Source organism: Molothrus aeneus, chromosome 14 (genome assembly GCF_037042795.1).
Source record: "Molothrus aeneus isolate 106 chromosome 14, BPBGC_Maene_1.0, whole genome shotgun sequence".
NCBI classification, from domain to species: domain Eukaryota; kingdom Metazoa; phylum Chordata; class Aves; order Passeriformes; family Icteridae; genus Molothrus; species Molothrus aeneus.
Window position 1 is genome coordinate 19,870,596 of NC_089659.1, and position 21,125 is coordinate 19,891,720.

General features: G+C 46.9%; 2 long non-coding RNA genes across 3 annotated transcripts; both read left to right on the top strand.

The window, feature by feature from the left end:
• The first annotated feature begins 3,525 nt into the window (after positions 1-3,525).
• LOC136562692 (uncharacterized) lies at positions 3,526-5,681 on the top strand. 2 transcript variants are annotated; one of them, XR_010784545.1, is made up of 8 exons: positions 3,526-3,621; positions 3,696-3,723; positions 3,818-3,980; positions 4,064-4,144; positions 4,222-4,384; positions 5,268-5,308; positions 5,409-5,436; positions 5,522-5,681. It is a non-coding gene; the product is annotated as an uncharacterized lncRNA (long non-coding RNA). The 2 variants fall into 2 exon arrangements; XR_010784546.1 differs by having other exon boundaries at positions 4,222-5,330.
• A 7,661-nt stretch (positions 5,682-13,342) lies between these two features.
• Positions 13,343-19,811, top strand: LOC136562566 (uncharacterized). Its single transcript, XR_010784528.1, has 2 exons — positions 13,343-14,206; positions 16,043-19,811. It is a non-coding gene; the product is annotated as an uncharacterized lncRNA (long non-coding RNA).
• The last annotated feature ends 1,314 nt before the right edge of the window (positions 19,812-21,125 follow it).

Genomic DNA, 21,125 nt, shown 5'->3' on the forward strand with positions numbered 1-21,125 from the left:
TTGGTACCTAAACTAAAAAGCACACAATGACAGGAGCATTCTTGCATTTCCTCAGCATTTGTAATTTAGGTTAGTTGTCACTGACTGAGCACTGAAAACACAGAAACCTGTGCAAATATTATTCACGCTCTCTAAACATCAGACTTACCCAGTTCTGCCCAGCTCCCCTGAGATAAGGCACCATTAAAAAAGAATTAAGCCCAGAACACATATTCTTTGATTCTGTGTAAAATACTGTACAGCAAAGGGAACCAGTACTAAGTTTCAATACACAATTCTCACTCTTTTTCTTCAAAACAGATGCATTAGCTGCCTTTTACAGCCACACAGCACAGGGGCCTGGTTGCACAGGGCAGTGGGCCAAGGGAGGGCTGGAACTACCCTCAGAACACTGACCTGTAAATAGCATCACAAAATCATAACAAATACCGTTTATAGTTCATGAACTAGAAGCCAGTAAATTTTATTGTAAAATATTAGATTTCTTCACTATGTAAGGGCAAGAAAAGATAGCAGGGTGTTTAATTTCCTGAGAGCTGACAGATAGTCCATACAAACTTCTAGATTACAAATTGCTTTAAGTACAAGATTGACTTAGTTTTTGTTTTTTTTTTAAATTTCATAGCTCAGACAAAATCTTTTTGACCATGAGTTACTGAGTCCTGCAGCAAGCATTCCAGAAATCTGGCTAAAACCCTCCCACCTCCCACTCCCAAGATGCAGCAGCTCCAGGTGTGACCAGTGAGGATGAGGAGGGGGCAGCTCCTGCCAGAGGCTGCTTTCAGAGGGTTACCGGGGCACACTTGCACAGGGAACTACCAGCCCAGAGAAGGAAACGGAAGTATCCCGAATGTCCCTCGGGGAACGACGGTCGGAGCATCCGGCAGGGGCTGCGGAGCAGCCGGATGCGCCCGGGCACGGCGCCCCGCTTAGAGAAAATGCCGAGGGAAGAGCCCTCTTGCCAAGGGGCAGCACCTGAGCAGGTGGGGCAGCATGCGGGGTCATGGGGGCCTTTCAGCTCTTATCAGTCCCTCCCCAGTGCCCCCAGAAAAGGGAGGGATTACTAGGAGAAAGGGGATTTAAATTGAGGGGAAAAGCTTCCTTTCCCACAATTGCCCGCATTCAAATTGAAGAGGAATCTGCTTCCCCGGCAACTTCAATGGTCTCAATCGAAGGAAACCCTACCTTTTCCATGCCGTTACGGGTATTAATTGACAGGGAGTCCCCATCTTTCATTATTTTGCAGTTTAAATGGAAGGGGAAAACCTCGATGATGCTTTACTATGAGTTTGAATTAAGGGTAGCTCTGCCCTTTTCATCATCCAAAGGCTGAAATGGAGAGGGAAGCCCAACTGTCCCTCCTTTTTAAGGGTTTGAATTGATGGAAAAATCCCCCGTTTTCCATCACTGGAGAGATTTAAAGTGATGAATGCTCCTCTTTACCCAATATTTCAGGGGATTAAATTAAAGGGGAGAAGCCATTTATTTGCCATTGTGTTAGTTTAAGTGGCGGCAACTGCCCTATTTCCTCATTTTAAGGGGTGCACTTGAAGCAAGCTTTGCCTTTTTCAGCATTTTAGGGGTTTAAAACTGCATTTCAGGGCACTTCTACCAAATATTTTGGATGGGAGCAAGGCCAGCACATGTGCACATATGTAACCCTAATACTATGTGGGAGTCTATTATTTTTCCTATTTTTATTTATAATGTAGATAGCCCTAATTAGAGGTTCTAAGGAGACTTGACTACTTATATCATTAGTATTCTTCTCAACCCTACTTAGTCACACATGAAGTAATACTTAGCAGTCACTAAGGAATAATTATGTAAGTTAACAGCAACTTATCAAGTTGCTGTTAACTTACATAAATTACCTAAATTACCAAGCTGTGCTGCCTAAACACAAAGTTTTATTTCTTACCTGTTTTCTGCACTTTTGCTCCAAGTAGCTGTAGCAAAAAAGAAAGTGCTGCTATTTCCCTGAAGAGCTTTCTCCTATATCAAGCCCTTTGGCTCCTCTGACTTGAGTTCCAGGGGAGTAAACAGCTATAGCCCCTTGGAGGGCTTTTATACCTGGTGGGATTTGCCCCCCCCCCCCCCCCCCCCCTTTTCCGGGGTATCATGGTAATGAGAGGCGGTCACAATCAGGGGTATATTAACCCCAGCCTTTGCTGGGGGGGCTTCATTCCCTCTCTGGGATCAGCTAGGATAGGAGCTCTTCTCTCATTTTAGTGAAGATGCTTTTTCAGTTTATCTCAGCTTGTTTTTAGCAAGTGCTTTTAGATGTCTAAAGCAATAAAGGCTTTGAAGATACTGTGAAGAAAACAGCATAGGATGCAGGGAGTATTTAAGTTCACAGTTTTGGGTTTTGTGTTTAGGGGTGGTAAGGTGTATTTGTAATTTCTTGTTTTGTTCTTATTTTGTTTTGTATTTTTTTAGGAGAAGTGCAGCTTCCAGAGACTCCAGGTTGTGTTAATTACAACACTTTTTTCAGCAGATTCATCATGTCACAAGAGGGATCTGCCCAGTGTCCAAGATGATGTTTGAGACTGAGGCTTCAGGTGAGTTGAGGATTGTGACTAGGAGAGGGAGGCTAAGCAGGTATCTGTTTAGGAGGTATTGTTGGGGGGGTGGTTTTGGAGGCAGTAGGTTGAGAAAGGGTGTTTATTTGAGGCCCCACCCCAAGGCTTTTCAGAAGTGTAACAGAGGCATTCACACGTCTTACAGCACACAAGGTCACCCACTGCACTCACAGGAATGCCATTTCACTTTGCCATTCTCTAACCCAGGTGCCACTCACAATAACGGCCGCAGCCTTGGAATCAGGATGAAGCTGGAGCCTGAAGGACTCAGGCACACTCAGGAGAGGGCAAGTAGCTGACTCGCTGGGATTTGGCCCACATAACTCTGTACTCATACTTTGGTTTTGTTTTTCTTTATTGTAGCTGACCGAGAGGCTAACAGGCGACCTCAGGGCCCTCTGAGGCAGGCTCATTTCAGGTGCAACGTGGATCCTCATCACCGATCATCCAAAAGATAAGTCGGGGCCACGGCCTGGAGATGGGACAATGGGAGAGTAGCGGGTTGGGAGTTCCTGGGACAGATTTAAAAAATAGCAGAGGGAAAAGCAATCTCCTCCAAGGGGCCTCTTAGGACAGCTGAAGGGAGAGGCTCTGATTTTGACGGCAGCTTTCAGGCGGGCAGCGCAGAACAGTTCCGGTCCACGTCGTGTTGTCCGGCGTACCGTGTTACCTAGTGAGTCTTTGGGGTCCCTTTTGCCTTTTCCGCTTGAGACCCTCACCACAAGCATGATGTGTTGTGTTTGTTGTCCCCCTGTTTGTCATGTTCTGTGTCACGGGTGTCTGCACGTATTTGTGCCGGAGCTGCCCTGCCCTGCCCTGCCGCATAGCCTGCTGCAAGAGGACAAGTCCCAGGGACTTGCAGTTTGTGGGGTGTTGCCAGACTCTAGATGATATTCCTAGGTAGACACAAGATGTTTGGAGCTGTGAAGTTATCCTGCAGCCCTTTGACTTTTGTCCTCACTTTCTTTCAGACGCAGAAGGATAAAATCCAGGGCAAAATCCATCCACCCATCCCGGGTGAGGAGGTTCCCCCGAGCAGGTCAGTCACCGTTTGTCTCTGCAGGGGGAGTGTAAAGTGTGACTCTGTTACAGCACTGTTCTTTTTCTTTTCAGGAGGTAAAGCTGGATATCAGCAGTCAAGGTGAGCCTTGAGTAGGGTACAGAAGCAGTTATTATTGCTCCAGTCTCACTTTCTGGTGCCACTCTAAGCATCTGTTCCTGTTTCTGTGCTTTAGGCAATCCACTTGGAGTACACTAAGCCCCAGTCACCAACCGGCCGACCCACCGGGTGCGCCGCTCTCCCGAGCCTCGCGGAAGAATCACGGGACTCATCGATGAAGCCTCTGCCTTTTCTATTTAAAGGTGTCACCAGCCTTCAGCAATGGCCGAGGAGTTGTGGTGAGTTGGGGAAGTAGGGAGGCGGAGCGAGGGTCCGCTCAGGTTTGAACAATGCCGCATGACCTCGTCTCCTCTTACCCCAGGCGTACCCCATGACGATGGCATCAGCCTCGGAGTGTGGCTGAAGGGTGCGGCCCCAGGATCCAGGCATTCTTAGGAAAAGAGTGAGTAGCAGAATTGTTGGGTTTTGGCCAGTGTGCTGCAGAGATCATGCATTGATATTTGGATTTCTTTCATGTAGCTGACTAAGAAACATCAGGAAGATGTTGAACAACAGTGCCAGCAGGAACTTCCCAGATGTTGAGGCTGCCTTCTTTTGTACATGACACAGACCTGCATCCCCAGATGTCTGAGAGATAAGTAGAGGGGTACAACCCACAGAGGGGATGAAAGTGGGGCGCAGGGTAGGGACCCACCGGGAGGGATTTTTGAGTCACCTTTGGAGATGGGGGTGTCCATGAAGCGGCCCCTTAGGGCCCATAAAAGAAAGTGTCACTTTTGATGACAGAACTGAGGTGCGCAGGGCAGAGCAGTCCCGGTGTGTATCTTGTCCCTTGTCTATTGTGCATTAGGTGTTGTTTGGATATGTCATGTCTTTTACCTTAGCCCTTTGAGAGGCCTATCAGAAACCCTGGCATCATTCTTAGCATCTGTGATCTCTGCATTCCTTGGCCTGGTACCAATGCCATAGAACTTTCAACTTGGGAGCTCAGACAGGCATCAGACTCTCTTCTCTTTTTATAAGCATCCAGTCAGATGTCTTTTCAGGTCTTGTTCTGAGCTGTATGGACAGCTATGCCCCGCTAGGGTCCATTAAGGCTGAGTTGGACTTGTAAGAATGTGAGGGCAGGTAGAGGATTCTGACTGTAGGATTCCTGGGTATCCATCTTTGCAGTTCTTGGAATAAATCATTCGGTTAGCATCTTCTTCCTTCAGTGTTTTCTGAGCCTCATGGTCAGCTCACCATCACTCTCACCTCGATCATCTCCTTTTGCATTCTCTCAGTCCTTGCAGCCATTTTCCTTGCCAAGAGATTTTTGTCTGTGTCGTGTCCCCGTTGTCTGTCACGTCCTGTCTGTCCTGTGTCACGGGTGTCTGCACACATTTGTGCCGGAGCTGCTCTGCCCTGCCGCATAGGCTTGTGTAATAGGACAAGTCCTGGGGACTTCCAGTTGGTAATGTGGGGTGTAGTTGGACTCTAGATGAGATTTATAGATGGATACAAGATGTCTGGAGCTCTGAAGTTATCCTGCAACAGTTTGACTCTTGTCCTAACTTTTTTTTCAGATTTGGGTGGATTAAATCTATGTCAGAGTGCCCCATCCCAGGTGAGGTATTTCCCCCGAGCAGGTGAGGCACCATTTGTCTCTGCAGCAGAAGTGTATGTGGTGACTCTGTTACAGCACTGTTCTTTGTCTTTCTTTTTAGGAACTAAGTCTGGATACCAGCAGTCAAGGTGAGCAGTGGAGAGTAGTTGTTATTGCTCCGGTCTCAATTTCCGGTGGAGCTCTAAAGCTTCCATTCTTGTTTGTGTGCTTTAGGCAATCCACTTGGAGTATGCTAAGCCCCTGTCACCAGCTGGCCGATGCACCGGGTTCCCTGCACGTGTGAGCCCTGTGGATGCATTACAGGACCTGGTGATGAAGCCCTGAACTTTTCTCTTTAAAGGTGCCATCCAGGTGGCCTTGGGCACCTGCCAAGGAGTTGTGGTGAGTCAGGGAAGCAGGGAGGGGGAGCGAGGGTCCACTCAGGTTTCAGCCATGCCAAATCACCTCATTTCTTCTTAACCCAGGCACCCCCTGTGACGATGGCCTCGGTCTCCGAGCGTGCCCGAAGCATGCGGCCCAAGCAGCTGAGCGTTCTTCGGAGAAGGGTGAGTAGCAGACTTGTGGGGTTTTGGCCGATGGGCTGCCGAGATCAAGTACTGACGTTTGGTTTCCTTAATATAGCTGTCTAAGAGACACCAGCCCGGTGCCAGCAGCACCTTCCCAGCTGACGAGGTGGCCTTTCTTCGCACCCAAGACCGGCATCCCCAGATGCGTGAGAGATAAGTAGAGGGCTACGACCCACAGAGGGGATGAAAGCAGGGTGCTGGTTTGGGATTTACTGGGAGGGGTTTTTTTGTCCGCTTTGGAGGAGGTGGGGGGTGTTCATGAAGTGGCCCCTTAGGCCCCCTAAAAGCAAAGTCTCACTTTGGATCACAGTGCTGAGGTGCGCAGGGCAGAGCAGTCCCGGTGTGTATCATGTCACTTGTCTTTTGTGCATTATGTGTTGTTTGGGTATCTCATGTCTTTTATCCTAGCCCTTTGAGGGGCCTGTCAGAAACCTTGGCACCATTCTTAGTATCTGTGATCTCAGTGTTCCTTGCCCTGGCACCTATGCCATGGAAGTTTTGACTCAGGAGCTCAGGCAGGTATCAGAATCTCATCTCTCTTTAGAAGCATCCAGTCAGATGTCTTGTCACATCTTGTTCTAAGCTGTACAGAGAGCCGTGCCCCACAAGGATCCATTAAGGCGGATTAGGCCTTGTAAGAATGCGAGGTTAGGGAGAGAATTCTGACTGTAGGATTCTCGGGCATCCATCTTTGCTGTTCTTGGAATAAATCATTCAGTTAGCATCTTCTTCCTCCAGGGTTCTCCGAGCCTCATCAGCTCACCATCGGTCTCACCTTGGTCATCTCCTTTTGCATTCTCTCAGTCCTTGCAATCATTTTCCTTGCCCAGAGATTTCTGTTCCTGTTGTGTCCCAATTGTTTGTCATGTCCTGTCCTGTGTCACGGGTGTCTGCACACACATTTGTGCTGGAGCTGCTCTGCCCTGCCGCATAGCCTGGTGCAATAGGACAAGCCCTGGGGAGTTGAAATTTGTAATGTGGGCTGTAGTTGGACTCTAGATGGGATTTGTAGATGGACACAAGATAGCTGGAGCTCTTAAGTTATCCTGCAGACCTTTGACTTTTGTCCTAACTTTTTCTTTCAGATGCAGAAGGATAAAGTCCAGGGCAGAGCACCCCATCCCGGGTGAGGGGATTGCCCTGAGCAGGTCAGTCACTGTTTGTCTCTGCAGAGGAAGCATAAATGGTGGCTGTTACAGCATTGTTCTTGGTCTTTCTTTTTAGGAAGTCAAGGCAGAGGGCAGCTGTCAAGGCTGAGTGGGCAAGGTGAGAATTGAGTACTGTACAGAAGCAGTTGTTATTGCTGAAGTCTCAGTTTCTGGTGCAGCTCCAAGCATGTACTCTTGTTCTTTTTATTTTAGGTGGTCCACTTGCAATCTATCCTGGCTAAGCATGACCATGCCAGGTGGGTGCAAGCTTAAGGTATTGGTGTGGCATCCTTGTCAGATTTGGGAGGTTGTGTTTTCACAGTATCTCAGCATGCTTTTCTGCTTTGTTTCTTTGCAGGTGCTGTCGGTGCTCTAGGCATGCCCAGGAACAGGCTGGTTCAGGCAGGCTGACCCATAGGTGAGCGTTACACAGCAGCATGCTAAGCGTGTCCCTTTTCTCTTTGCAGGTCTCTTCCGGGCACCCTCCGGAGTCAAATCAAGATTTGAGGTGAGCTGGGGCAGCGGTGCGGAGGAGTCCCGGGGATTACTGTTTTTGAGGGCAATAGTCAGGTTTTCTGTTTTGTCTTAGGTACCCTGAGGAGGCTCGTAGCCAAAGCTTGGAAACGGCAGCACCAAAGCACACGTGGAGGACATCTCAACGTCCAACCAATGATGGCTTTTGTCCGCTTGTCTTCCAAAAGCTAAGTGTCAGGGCCACTGGTTGGGAGAAGGGGAAAAACCTTTACTATCACAGGGAACAATTGATGTCCGCTTAGCAGAGAGGTCTGTAGCGGGAAAGGCTCTCTGGAAGAAAAGGGAGAGGGTTTCTCCTCAGCCTGACCAGAGCCTTTGCCGGGCAGGGCAGTTCCAACCCATCTCCACATTCTTGGGAACTTTGCATCTTCAGCCTTCCTCGACTCGACGTCGTCACGGATCTTTCCCCTGAGGAGCTCGCCTTCACGTCCGGAGCTACGGCCACGGTCACCCGGCAGTCTGTTTCTTTGTCTGGGTTTACTCAGCCTCTTGAGCATCCTCTTAACTGTTTTGCTACTAACTTCTTATAGTGAGTTACGTTTCATCATGTGCTATCATCATAGGGCTTTCTTTCCTTTGGCATCATCGGCCTCTGGCTCATCTTGCAGTAGGAATCTTGGGTCCATAAGGTCAAAGTGCCAGGCAGTTTCCAATTGTGTCTGGTATGTTGTCTGTGTCTGGTATGTTGTCTGTGTCTGGTATGTTGTCTGTGTCTGGTATGTTGTCTGTGTCTGGTATGTTGTCTGTGTCTGGTATGTTGTCTGTGTCCATTGTCTTCCGTGTAGTAGGCTTTTGTTACGTCTCGATGCTTTATTGGCACTATTCTGTGCCATATAGGCTGTATTTTACTCACGTTCCTTCCCGGATATCGCTTATTCCAGCGTCTTTCTGTTTTTACTCTTTGAGACAGGAAGGATTACACAAGGTGTCATCCATCTTCCTTCTCACTACTAGCTTTGGTAGTGTCTTTTTTTCCATGCCATTCTCTTGGACTTCTAGAGGGAGTGTCTTACTCCCTCCTCAGGTGACTGCAGTAGTTCTGTAGGTTCTATCTTCTCAAAGGGTATATGGCTCAAGAATTAATCTTCCAGAGAGTTATCTGAAGTTCTGGCTCATGCTGTATGTACCGATGTCACCTTATATTGTGTGTACTTGCACTATACATACACTTGCACTGTATGTGTCAGCTTATATTGGGTGTACTTATGTTGTACCACTTATAACTGGAGCTGCTCTGCCCTGGCACATAGTCACAGGTAGAACAGTTATATAAATTTTACTGTTCATCTGTCTTCTATGGGTAGATAGAAGACTGATGAACAGTAGATAGATTTTGGGTAGAAAACTTATCGGTCCAGAGCGGGGACAAGTCCTAGCTATCAGATAGCCACTTGTTGACCGTTTCCTGTCATCTCACAGGTCCCCAAGGCTACCGATTTCCCCAGAATCTACCATTTGATGTCAACGAGCGGCAGTCAGAAGATGTGTCACAGCACGTTCTTCAGTGTCTCAAGTAAGGGCTGCAGTGAGTGTAAGTTGGAAGAATGTGTGAGTGTGTGTGACAGAATGTGACTGTGTCTGTCTGTGTCCGCTTGTCTCTGCACGTGTGAGTGCATTCTGACTGGATTTAACCTTGTGTGTGTGATGTTTGCCTTTCAAGTTTTTCAACGAATTTTTAAATTTAGAATAAAAAATCCCCAGCCAGAGTTCCCCCCCCCCCACCCCGTGGCTGGGTTTTTTTTCCCTCTGTCCCAGCTGGCCTGCAAGGCGACGTTTATTGCCGGAGTTTGGGTGTGGACCATCCAGGGACTGGGGTTTTCGTCAGGCAGGAGGATTGTTTGGAGGCTCCTGGGAGCTGTGTTCCTGACGAGTGGTGTGAATGTGTGCTGGGGGTTACCAGAGTCGTTGAGGTGTGAGTGTGGGTTTGTGTGTAAGCTGAAGGAAGTGTGTGTGTGTGTTGAAGGGTTCTAGGGCTGTAACCTTGTATGAGTTTGGCTTTTCAGGTTTTTCAACTCATTTTTAAATTTAGAATAAAAAAGCTCCAGCCAGGGCCTGGTTTTTTTTTCCCTGGGCTGGGTTTTTTTTTTCCTCTGTCCCAGTTTGTCTGCGAGGTGACGTTCGTTGCCAGAGTTTGGGCGTGGGTTTTTGTCAGGCAGGAGGATTTTTTTGGAGGCTCCCGGGAACCATGGTCCCAAGGACCAATGATTGCTGGGGTGTAATTTAGCAGTTGTGATGAGAGAGATGGTGAGTTTGTGTGTAATGTGAAGGGGGTGTTAATGGTAAATGAGTGTTTTCTGTGTGCTTTTGTTGTTTTGGGTTTCCTGTAACAATAAATCAACATGTAATGAAAATATAAACACAAGATGATAACCTTTTTCTATCTGTGTTGCTCTGCATTGCTCTGCATTTGCATTAGCTGCTGCATTTCCCTGTATTGGTCTATATGTAAATTAGACTTTTACCAGTGCGTCTATGGATTGTATCTGCACTTGCATTTGTATACACTGTTTCCATGTGTTTTGCTGAAGTGTAAATAAAAACATTTATTTAATAAAGTTGAATCACCCCTAATAAAGATACCCCCTGCCCTTCCCTACCCCCACCGTGGCTCCTGTCCTTTTTTGTGTGCTTTTGTCATTTCTAGCCACTGTATGTCTTCCTTTTGCTCCTCACTTTACTTTTCTATTTCTAACTTAATTTCCATCTGTCTCTAACCCTTTGTTTCTGTTTCTCACTGTTTCTGACACTGTGTCTCTCCTTCTGTAACTCTGGTTCCATCTGCTTCCTTTTTTCTGTTTGTCCATTTCACTATTTCTGTCTGACTGTATTTTTCTCTCTTTTGTCTATACTTTGCACCTTATTTCTTTTTCTTCATAACTTTCACCCTCACTCTTCTTGCTTCTTGTTCTCCCTGTGTTCTCCTTTTCCTTAGTGTGTCTTTTTTGCTCTTAAGGGTAGAGTGATAAAGGAAAAGACTAAGTTTTCACTTTAACTCTGATCCCAACCACTTTCTGTTACTCTAACTCCTGTCCTTCTTCAGTTTTCCCACCCTCCTTTTCTTCTCTCTGTCTTCTTTTCTCTCCATCTCAGTCACCTTTTCTCTGTTGCAACCTTGCGCCTGAAAACCCCGTCAATGGTAGAATATTGCCTGGGCCTGTGATGGCAGCTGTTGGGTGGGTGCTGAAATCACTGTGGGGCTGGTAAGTGGATGGCGGGGCTGGGACTTTGAATGAAAATGGAAAAGGTACTAGATCTGAGCAACCTGTCATTTTTATATCTGTTCCTTGGTAAAGGTTACAAACATCTTTGTTGGCTGCCTTCCTTAGGAGCTAAAAGTGCCTGGTGAAACATGTGCTGACATTTCTGATGTTGCTTACAGGACTCAGGGGCGCTGTGCCTGTGGCCAGCTATGCAGAATATTCCACCAGCATGTCTTGAGGAGACAGCCTATGAGCCTGCATTTCTTGTACCATGGGCTCTTTTGCAGCATATTCTACTGTGGCCTTTCACAGGTCTTGGCTGTAGTGTGCAAAATACAATTTTCTTCCACTCCTTGTTTCCCCAGCTGTCACTTGCATTTGAATCAGTGTGCGAGATGAGTGCGTCTGTGGACTGAGGTGAGCTCAGTTCTGCCAGCAGGAGTTTGACAAGACTGTCTGATGCAGGGCATCAGTTCACTCAGCATTACCTGGATGGTTGCATCCTTGTCTAAATTTTTTGATTACAGAAAATAATCATGTTTATATATATATATATATAAAATAGATATTTTATAGCAGTTGCAGGTAAACTGTCAGGGTTGGTTTTTGAAATATTTTTTAAACTAAAATATTCTACAATCATGCATGTGATTTTTAACATTTAATACACAAGAATAAATTTCTTGCTGGTTTTAGAGTCTTGCATTGATAGTCTGTGTGGTTTCTCTTCTTTACCTGTTCCAGGGAATTCTTAGGAAACCTCTGTATCCTTGAGGCAGTTTTTCTGTCTGTTCTCAATTGTCTTCTGAAAATCAGACCATTCATTGTGCTGTGCAAAACATGTCTTAGCCTCTCATCACATTAATTCTGAGCATACTGTGTGTTTGGCGCTCTGCCTTTTCCTCTGTCCTTCTCCATGGCCCGCTCCTGTTCCTCTTTTATTCTGTGTGGTGATTTCCATGCCATTCTTTCTCACTGGATGCTTGTGAACCATTCCCTGTCCCTGTTCTTTTTTAATCCCTCTCTAATGCTGCCTGTCCCAGTCTGGTTTTCTTTGGTTGGTTGTTCTTTGATTTTGGGGGGTTTTTTCGTGGGTTTTTTTTTTTTTTTTTTTTTGGGGGGGGGTGGGTGTTCTTGTTTTGGGTTTTTTTTTGGTGGTTGTTTTTTGTTTATGCCTTCTTTGTATTCCTTTTATATTCTTGGTGGCTCTCTGGTGCTCCTGTGTGCCATTCCCTATCCCCGTTCCTTTTTAATTCCTCTCTGTTATGCTGCCCATCCCAGGTTTTGTGGTTGTTTTTGGTTGTTTTTTCAACTTCATTCTGCACCCCATTCTTACTTTTCTTCCTGTGTCCTCTCTGCTGCCCCTCCCTCTTTCTGCCTCTCTCTTGTGACTGCGGGGCTGGGGAGGAACTTCTGGGGGTTGCCCCCCGTTCTTGTTGCAGCAGAGTCACTTTTGGGGGCGATGTACTTGTGGAAAGGGCTTGAATAAAGCACCACTCTGCTGTCCAGGGCAGTTTGATTCCTTCTGTGCCTTCTTTGGGGGTGAGGAAGCAAGGCTGAGGGAGAGGGGCTGGAGACTTGGGGGCTCTTATGTCATTTGGGGCACCGCAATGTCCCTAGGAGGGAGAGCCTGGCTGTAGCCATGATATTTTCTGAAAAATCCTCTCCTTAGCATTTTTTCTCCTGAGAGGCCTCAGGAACAAAATGTAAACAATGATTATCTGCTGCTGTGGAATGCAACAGGTGGATCTGTGATTGGTGTCATGTGGGTGTTTCTAATTAATGGCCAATCACATCCAGCTGGCTCAGACTCTCTGTCTGAGACACAAGCCTTTATTATCATTTTTTCTTTTTCTGTTCTTAGCTAGCCTTTTGATGAAATCCTTTCTTCTCTTAGTATAGTTTTAATATAATATAAATCATAAAATAATAAATCAAGCCTTCTGAAACATGGAGTCAACTCCTCGTCTCTTCCCTCATCCTAAGACTCCTGTGAACACGGTCACACCAGGCTGTGATGGAGGAGCAGGTGAGTGGGAAATGAGGGGGGGGGGGGGGGGGGTCATGCTGGGTTACCCTGCCCCAGAGGGACCAAAAGCTGCCAGAAAATTCACACGGAGGGGTGGGTGTAGAACACCAAAACCTGTCAAGTTTTTCGTTTTTATAGGTATTGGCAAAGAATTGGAATTTATCTCTAAAACCATTTGGAAAGAATGGTTTGGAACGAATCTATCCATTCTATTGTATACAGGAACTCTGACTAGAGATGCGTAGTCGTTTTGAAACCAATGCTATAACGTTTTTACCTAGGAATGAACCAATCAAGTGCCTTTAAACCGTAGGAACAGCTGCTGGGGCTGAAGGGAATAAATACAAAAGGATCTCCGGCAGCTTCGGCCTCCGTTCCCTGCCTGCCCCGAGGTGCGTCCAGCCCGGCCCGGGCATGGGAGCGGTGCTGCCACCTTGTGGGCACAGAGCGGTACTGTGCACAGAGAGGAGCGGCGAAGCACAGTAAGGGGTGCAAAGGGGCGTGACCGGGCTTGAGCGGCCGCCGTACGGGGCCGTGGCTGGCAAGAACGACAGCGGCGGGGCCGGTTTCGGCGAGCGGCGGAGGCGCGGAGGGGACAGAGCTGCCATTTCAAGACGGCGAAGCGCCCGCGTACCAGGACCCTGCATGAGCCGGGTCGGGCTCCAGCCACGCTCAAGATGGCGGCCGCGGCAGGACTCCGGCAGAGGCGTCGCCGCCGCTCCCTGCCGCCGTTCGCGGGGCTCCGGTGCCGCTGACCCCGCCACCCGTTTTCTCCCGCCGGGAAAAGCAGCAGAAAATAGCGCTGAGAGTGCGGGATCGGCGTCGGGACCGGGTTGAGACAGCCGGCAAGAGAAACGCCTGTGTGAGGAGCGGGGGATGCTTAAGGGTACCACAACAAAGATGGCGGCTCGGCCGGGAGTGGCTTCTGCCAGTACCAAAGATTGCGGAGAGGAAATCCAGGAGAAACGGCTGCTGGCATCCTGGGCTTGCCAGGCAGGTTTTGTACTTGATTGCAAGGCAGTTTTTCTGCCTCTGCAGGGGGTGAAAACTGGAAAGGGGAGACAAAAAAAGGTCACTTTTACGCCACACCCAAGATGGCGGCTCAGGGCGGCACTCACTTGCCCTTCCAATGATGGCGGCAGTGTGCTCATGCGCCTTGGGTAGGGAGAAGGGAGGGCGGTACAGGAAATACCCCGCTCCGTCTGATCGGAAAAGTGCTTTCTCCTGGGTCTGGGCGGCATTGAGGTCACAACGAGTTCCAAATTATCCTTGTGCCTCTCCTGTTGTGACTAAGTCGGTGTTCCCTGAGTGGCTGCAGCTCCCTGCGTGTGGAGGGAAGAAGCCTGTGCTGGAGAATGGGAGGAAGGTCCCTGCTGGTTGCTGTGTCCTTGGTGGGCACAGAACTCTGGCCAGATGGCTTGGTAAGTATTGAAAATGTGAAAAATGCTTATTTTGTGATTGTCTTTTCTCAAATATTAAAATGAATATTATATGTGTTTTGTTAGAAAGTAATGCTGTATTAATTCTCTTAAGTAGTGTGTTAAATATAGTTTTAGGTTATAACAAAATGTTAAAGTAGAAACTATGCTATGTAGGAGACTTTTTGTAAAGAAAGGACTCGCAGTGAGATAGCAGTCACAGGACACCTAAATCTTTCAGAGAAAAAGAATTTATTGCCCTCTTATCAGAAGAAACGAACTTCTTCCTGCCTCGAAGGCGCTGTTAGGATTCAGAGGAAGAAGTTGATGATGACCAGACAGAATCCTCTGTTTGAATGGAATTTATGCATCATGTATGAAGTGTATGACTATGCAACAGGCTATTGCTTTTAAGGGTTAATCCTTTGTTAACGGGGGTCCTTTTCTGGGCTCGTGCTGCCCGGAAAAAGGTACCCGGACGTCCATAACTCTTTGTCTCTATTGTCTCATATTTAATTTAATTTGTCCAAATTATTATTACTCTAATTGTATTACTATTTTTATAACCATTTAATTACTGTTAAACTTTTAAAGTTTTAAAAACAAGTGATTGGCGTTTTTCACAGGATCAATCCTGCTTCCTTTTCACTGAATTGTTGTAATGAGTCATCAGCTTTTAGCCAGCCTCAGTTCAGTTTCTTTTTCACGAATTTTTTGGTTGTTTTGATCCTGAACTTGCCAAACCCTTAAGTTTGCTAAATTAACCCTGAGAAGGTTCTACAAGCCAATGCTGAGGGGATTGGGGATTGGATAGTTAGGATCTTACGGCCCTTCAAGGGTTGGGTTCACCCCCTGATTTTGGTGCCAAGGGAAACTCCAAGTTAACACGGATCAAAATAGGAAACAGTTCCCTCATCAAAGTCAGCTTTCCAAACCTCTGTTCGGGATCCAAAAGAAATGGGAATGCCCTTGGCAAAAAAGGTGCTTTTGAGACAAAGCAAGCTTAAAATGCCTGTAAGCGGGAAATCCAGGAGAAATGGCTGCTGGCATCCTGGGCTTGCCAGGCAGGTTTTGTACTTGATTGCAAGGCAGTTTTCCTGCCTCTGCACAGGGTGGCACCTGCATCCCACTGGAAAGGGGAGGGAAATAATTCCCCTCCTTCCCTGGCCCAGCCCTGGAGTGGGAGCAGCTTGCCCTTATCCTGGAGTTCTCCTGCTCCTGCCCAGCATCCCTCTGGTACCCTCATGTGCTTCCCAAGCTCCCAGCACTGATGGATCTAAACAAGGAGAACAATCCCTGTTCGTTCTCTTCTCCATCCTTGATGTTCCTGGGCCCTGCATCTCCCTGGCTATTCCCTGTCTGACTCCTCATCTCCATCCCACCTTCTCCTGGTCACATCTGAGCCTGAGATGCGTTTAGCAGCAAATCCATTCCTTTAAAGGAAGCCCAGTGCAAAGAGCAACCAGCTGCAGGTCAGTCTTCCTGCATTTCATTTTTCTCTGTCCAGTTTTGGAGGGTTTCTCTCCGTGGTTTCCCATGACCCAGATGTGTCCCTTCCTTTGTCCAGATCCAGTGCCAAAGGATTGAACAACTGATGAGTGGGGTCTGGGATGAGAATGGTTCTGCTAAAATTAGGGAAAGAATGCTAGAAGAAAAATGAGCTTCCTTTGAATGTCTGGAATAAAAACACTGGGAAAGGGCACTTTTTAATTCAATTTGGTGCCACCTCCCCTTTTTTTATGGCTAAAACTCCATGGTGAGGAATCCAAGCCAAAAGATGAAATGCAGGAGTCTTTGATTCTGCAGTGAGCTTAACTTCCCTTTTCTCCTCTCTTTCAGGACAGGGAGAACCACTGAAGTTGTCCTGGCCTTGCCAAGGTGTTTGAGCTGCCAAACCCAAACTGGTCCTGATGATGGAGGACTTAAGAAATTACTCAATCCAACTAAATGCTTTAAAAAGGGAGATGGTTTGGTTATAAAAATATTTCTGCCTGAGACTGGGAAGAGATTGGGAAGAGTTAAACCCCCCAATTCTGCATAACAGCACAAGGATTTTTTAATTCTTTGCCTTTTTTTTCCCTTCCTTTGAATGGGTTTGTTTGTTTCCCCTTGGAGACTGCACACACAATAGGCAGATTTTTCAATTAAGCCATTTTTTCCCACTTTTAGTCTTCAATGGAGCCCAGGTGCCAATTGTTTGCTGCTTGGTTTCTGCCTTCCCTTTCCTGCCTACAGCTTAACCCCTCTCTCTCCTTCCTGCTTTTTGGCCATCACTGGTCATGCAGATGATGCTGATGCAGATGGCTGATAAATAATTATCAAACAGCTTGGGAATAGTCTGTATCAGGTATCAGTAACATTAAAAAATGCAGTATATGGACCATCAACCAATGAATTTAGCAACAGTTGGATAGTAACTAATCATCTTTCCTTTGAAGCCCTCTTCATAGCATATTTACTTGTAAAGGGAAAGCATTTGGTTTTTATTTTAAAAAATACTACAAATCACCAACAGCCGGCTTAAGTGAGCATGGAAGACTGACAAAGACTTTGTAATGTTTTTTCTTTTAAATCCCTCACAATCCCATCCCCTACTGGGGAGGCAGCTCAGCGAGTTTCAGCCCACAGCTGCCATCCTGTGCTCATGGAGAGCAACCTCTCCAGCTGTCCCAGCCTCAGGAAAGCACAGAAGAGGGCTTTACACAGATCAGGGATCAAGCTAGGCCCAGGTTGGGCTCAGCTCAGTCTGCATGGCACTGTTAGAAACCTTAAACCCTTTTTCTATCAAATTGATTGTGGTTGCAGTACAGCCACTGTGTTGCTGTCAATGTGCTCCCCTGCAGCCTAGCCTGATATGGTGAGCAGGGGCTTGGGGTTCTTCTGCCTCATGTGTTAAACATCAAACCAGAAGATAAAACAACAGATAAAACCCCTGCCCTGCCATGTGCCTCACTCTGCACCACTGCTATGAGAGGAGGGTGAGAGACCCAGTCAGTTTTAGCTCTGTAAAGCAGCTGCAGAGCAGTGATGAGTGCCTGAATCACATCCTCTGCAGCTATCAGGGGAGTGAGGGCAGGGAAAAGGGCAGAGAAAGGGAAATAAAAAAACAACAGAGCCACCAAAACTGGAGGATGTGAGGATGAATCCAAAACTATGCTCTCCAAGAACTGAAAGAACACATTTCTTAAAACAAGACATCCAAACTGGAATGAGGGACTTGCACTCTTTCCAGATCTTCCCAGCACCATAACCCATTAAAAAAAAAAAAAAAAAAAAGCCATCTGGTGAAATGGGATACTCCTTTAAGCCTTGCAGAGACTTTCTCCAGCACCACAAACCACCCTTCCTGTTGCTCTTCCTTCACCACTCAGGGCTGAGTGGTAAAGGAAGAGCACCAAAAGAGCCATGGAGACCTGCTTCTTTAGTGTGTGTGTGTATATTTCAGGGTTTTTTTTAAACCAAGAGAAAAATCAATATCATATTTTAAAAAGAACCCCCAGAGCTTTGGGGAAAGTGGGCATAAATGTCAAACAAAACACAAAGAAAGACTGAGCTACTAAGGGATCTTAGAGCAGCAGTGGTGGGGTGGGAGGGAAGAAATATAGCAGACAAATTTAACACCACTTAGGAGGGTTTATACACAATATTTTCATTGCAAGCAGCATTTAGAAGTGACAATTTAGTGATTTATCATATCCCAGCACACTCCTTCCCTGTCAAAGTGATAGGCAGAAGCAGCAGAGCAGCTCTGAACACACTGTTCACTACAAGGCACCACCAACAAATCCAGAACAGCTCCACCCTTGGCCAACCCTGTCCCCTTGGGCCTTCTGAGAAGCTGGGATTTAGGGGAAGGCCTTGCAGGGGAATAGTGTTTCAAATGTCAAAGGATTTAAAAATATAAAAGGCTATGAAAGCTGATGGGACCTGAAAGAATTGAAGGAGAAGGTGTCTTAGCAGAGCATCTTTGGTCAGTGCAGCCAGATAACCTTCAGATATCATTACTGGACCAAAAACTCCGTGCAGAGCACACAGGATCTGACCACGACACCTGCCTTGGGCCAAACCTGCTCTTCATTTTTCACGAGCCACGCAGTAACGTGGTGTATTTATGATCACTTCTCTCACCAGACGTGGTCGCAATCAGCACTGGATCCCAAAACTGAAGGAGAAGCCTTGCGTAGACAATACCTCCTTCAAGGCTCAGCTCTAGTACCAGGCTTAAGACCTGGCATGCGCATGCATTTGGCAGGGAGTAGCAAATCAAGTGAAAGAACATTTCAGGGTTTTTTTCAGCTGATTGTTTAGGAATTTACTTGGAATAAGCTTCCTCCCCAAGAGGGATTTCAATTCTACACATGCACAAAGAGGAGAAAACATTAATGCAGCATTGAGACAGCTCTGTGCTGAGAGCAGTGGTTTTAAGGTTAAGGCCCTTGTATATCTGGGAGGGTGAAATCTCTGTGTTCAACCCTCTGGGATCATCACTTGGGCTTCCTGTGCTTCTCAAGCTCTCAAAGTAAAATTGACCCACGAAACTCATCTTTGTCTCAATCCTAATCCCTGCATCATCCTTCAGGGGTATTTCCTCACAATGAAATTGGAGGAGGAAATGCTTTGCAGCCCCTTCTTCCCCAAAGGCCCAATCTTTTTTAATTAGGAATGCTCTTCAAGCACAAGGTTTGGATGCAGCCAGTGAGACTCACATTTCAGAAGGACCATCAATGGTCTAATAAAGACACAGCACTTTGAAGCAGGCTGCTGGGACTGAGGAGGATATTTGAAACCTGTTTAAATGCAGTTCTAGCAGAAGTGCAAAATGAAATGTCGTGTAGTAGAACTGGAAAATGAAATGCTGTAAGACAAGGCTGCTCCCCAAATTTGCTCTGCCTGGATCCACCTGGCCTGCAGCACAGCCTTCTCCCTTTCTCCTCACTGCCCTCTGCTCAGCACCAACCCAAACCTGGGCTATTTCAATTCCTGTCAGACACAGAGCAGCTGATGGGCAGCAAATGCAGCCTTCCCAAAGTGGCTGCCCATGACCCGGCCTGCAGGGCAGAGCTCAGGGAGGAGGTGGCAGCTTCCTCAGTGGCTTTTCATGTCCTCTCTCTGCCATGCAGATACTGGCATGCATGGCACGGCTCTGTTTTGGCAGCCGGTCCCTTGGCAGGGCTGTGTGAGCACAGGATGAATTGTCTCCTTGCTGTGACACCTGGTCTGGCAGGGCTGACACAGTGACCTCTGCCAGCCGATGCTGCCTGTGCCATCACCTGGCACTGACGTGTTTGATGAAAATCCTTTTGCTGGGATTTTTCTCCTAAGAAGCCTCAGAACAGAAATAGAACCAATTTATGGAAATCTGCTGGCTGTGGAGTGTGAGCTGGAGATGGTTTAGCAACAGGGGCATCTTGGATTGGTCTCCTGTGCATTGTTTCTACTTGATGACAAATCATGGTCCAGCTGTGTCGGGGCTGTGAGCAGTCCCAGGTTTTTATTATTCATTCCTTTCCAGCTTTCTGATGTCTCCTTGCTCTTTTAGTATAGTTCTAATATCTCATTTTCTTTTAATATAATAGAGATCATAAAATAATATTTCAGCCTTCTGAAAGGTGGAGTCAAGATTCTCGTCTCTTCCCTTGTCCTGGGGACCCTCAAACACCACCACAATCACCGGCCGAGCGGGTTCGTGCGAGCCTCTCAGTAACCCTCGGCCGGTCCCGAGTCGGCAGACACCGGGGGGGCAGCCCCGACACGGCCAACAGCGGGGAGACACTCTCTGTGCCCCGAGGGTGCTGAGGGCACCTGGGCTGGGGGGAGACACTCTCTGTGTGTGCCCCGAGGGTACTGAGGGCACCTGGGCTGGGGGGAGACACTCTCTGTGCCCTGAGGGTGCTGAGGGCACCTGGGCTGGGGGGAGACACTCTCTGTGCCCTGAGGGTACTGAGGGCACCTGGGCTGGGGGCAGACACTCTCTGTGCCCTGAGGGTACTGAGGGCACCTGGGCTGGTCGCCTTTGCAGCAGCAGAGACACCAGAGACAGCGGTAGATGATAAAGGGCCGACTCTTAGCAGGGGTTAATGCAAGGTTTTATTAGGAGTCCCAAAGGAGCTCGTGCACCTCAGGGGGCTCCTGCCGAGAGCCCCGGGAGCTGTGCCAAGGTTACATTTGAAGGGAGGTGGAAACCGAAAGTAGATAACATCCTACCAACCATTAAGTGACCCTAAGGGATGGATGCTGGGAAATAGACATTTAGGACAGCGTATGGGGCAAGGCCTGGGGGGCTGACCCCTGGCCTCTGGCTAATCACTGGACGACTTGGACCGAAACTTCTGGATGGAGGGGATGGGAGGCTGAGTGATTGACAGAGAGCCAGGGTGGGGGTTTGGGGATGATCTCATCCCGGGAGAGGGATAACACAGGTAAAGGGAGGGGGTACAGTTTGGGATAAACCATTTGGGAAAAATATGGGGATACAAAACAAAATTACTTCAAAGTATTACAAAGTATAAAAATGCACTACAGCAGGTTTGGGCAGCACCAAATAAAATGTAATAAAATGCTTTAAAAATAGAAAAATTAAAAATAAAAATTAAATAAAATTAAAATAACAAAATTAATTTAAAATAAATGAAAACAAAATAAAAACTGTAAAAAGCTGTAAGTGCCGTAAAAGTTCCATAAAATGTAGTGCCGTAAAGAAAGACCCTCAAACACCACCACAATCGCCAGCTTAAGTTGGTCTGGGCAGCACCAAATAAAAAAAAAACAAACCAGCTTTAAAAATAGAAAAATAAAAAATAAAAAAGAAAAAAGAAAATTTAAAAAATAAAAGCTTTAAAAATAGAAAAATTAAAAATAAAAATTAAATTAAAAAATTTAAAAAATAAATGCTTTAAAAATAGAAATTTAAAAATAAAAATAA